General features: G+C 42.0%; 1 non-coding gene across 1 annotated transcript; it reads right to left on the reverse strand.

Moving 5' to 3' along the window:
* Positions 1-915: 915 nt before the first annotated feature.
* On the reverse strand, positions 916-1,021 carry LOC125171392 (U6 spliceosomal RNA). The gene has a single exon (XR_007154309.1). It is a non-coding gene; the product is annotated as a U6 spliceosomal RNA (small nuclear RNA).
* Between the last annotated feature and the right edge of the window lie 723 nt (positions 1,022-1,744).

Below are 1,744 nucleotides of genomic sequence, written 5' to 3' on the forward strand. Positions count from 1 at the left end.
AACTCATCTAAATCATTTCCAGCTTGCTCTCACGTCCTCTTCCGTCTTCCCAGCCCTTCTGCCATGCATTCTACCCTCCAGACCAAGGGTTGGCAAACTTTTTTCTGTAGATAGTCATATAATAAATATTTTAGGCTCGCGGGCCATGTGGTCTTTGTTACAACCATTCAACTCTGCTGTTGTGGAACAAAAGCAGTCATCTTTAAGACATAAATGAATGAGCATGGCTATCTCTCAGTAAAATTTCACTTAAAAAAACAAAAACAAAAACAAGTGGCAGGCTAGATTTGGCCCCCAGAATGTAGTCTGCCAACTCCTGTTTTAGATACACCAAATGTATTCCTTTGCACGTGCTGGTTTCTTTCGTCTTGGAGCTTTTGTCCTTTACCCCCAGCTCAAATAAATTAATTTATTGGAACGCTATTAGGTGTCAGAGACTGTCCCGGGATCTAGAGATGTAGCAGGGAGAAAACAGACAACATTTTCTACTGCATAGAATTCAGATTCTAGTGGGAGCAAATAGATAGTAAATCAGTGGCAAACAAAAGCATGCAAGGCAGGTAGAACTACAATGAAGAAAAATCAGGCAAAGTAAGGGGTGAGGATGTTATTTTTTAAATTTAATTTATTTTTTACATTTGCATCCAAGTTAGCATATCGTGCCACAATGATTTCAGGAGCAGATTCCTTCAGCCCCTTACTGATTTAGCCCATCCCCCCTGCCCCACCCCCTCCAATAACCCTCTGTTTGTTCTCCATATTTAAGGGTCTCTTCTGTTTTGTCCCCCTCCCTGTTTTTATATTATTTTTGCTTCCCTTCCCTTATGTTCTTCTGTTTTGTCTCTTAAAGTCCTCATATGAGTGAAGTCATACGATACTTGTCTTTCCCTGACTGACGAATTTCGCTTGGCGCACGAAAATATGGAAGGCTTCAGGAATTTGCGTGTTATCTTTGCACAGGGCAGTGCTAATCTTCTCGGTGTTGTTCCAATTTTAGTACATGTGCCGCCAAAGCGAGCACGAGGATGTTATTTTAAATAGAGTGGTCAAGGAAGGCAACTTTGACGAGGTGATATGGGCACAAAGATGAAAATAAAGTTATAAGCTCCATCAATGTGGATGAGGTGGGGGGTGGGGCAGGGTGGTAAGCATTCCAGGCAGAGGGAGTGCCAAGTACAAAGTGCCCAAGGCAGAGCATTCTTGATATACTGGAGGAAGTGAAAGGGGGCCAGGGTGGTGTAGTGAAGGAGTGAGGGAGGAGATCAGAAACGTAGCTGTGGGCAACGTTGTTTAAAGCCTTATAGGCCATGGAAAGGACTTTGATTTTTATTCTCAATAAGTATGGAAACCACTGAAAGGTAGAGAGCAGAGGGTGCTGTCATCTGCCTTCTATTTTAATAGGATCTCTCCAATAGCCGCGTGTAAGATGAAGTGTAGGGAAGTTGGAATGAAAGCTGAGAGACCGCTAAGGAGGCTGTTGCAATAATCCGGGGGACAAATGTTGTTTAGGGGGATGATAGCCGCAATGGTATGAGTGGTCAGATGCTGAATATATTTTGAAGGCAAAGCTGAAAGGTAGTGTGTGGAGGAAATACTCAAGGATAACACCCAAGAATTTTAACCTGAGCAACTGGAAGGGTGAAATCTGAAGGACTGAGATAGCAAAAACTGTAGGAATTACAGATGGGGAGGGAATAACAAAGATTTATTTAAGTTATGTTATTCTTTTTTTTTAATGTTTTTA

This window comes from Prionailurus viverrinus, chromosome B4, assembly GCF_022837055.1.
Source record: "Prionailurus viverrinus isolate Anna chromosome B4, UM_Priviv_1.0, whole genome shotgun sequence".
Lineage (NCBI taxonomy): Eukaryota > Metazoa > Chordata > Mammalia > Carnivora > Felidae > Prionailurus > Prionailurus viverrinus.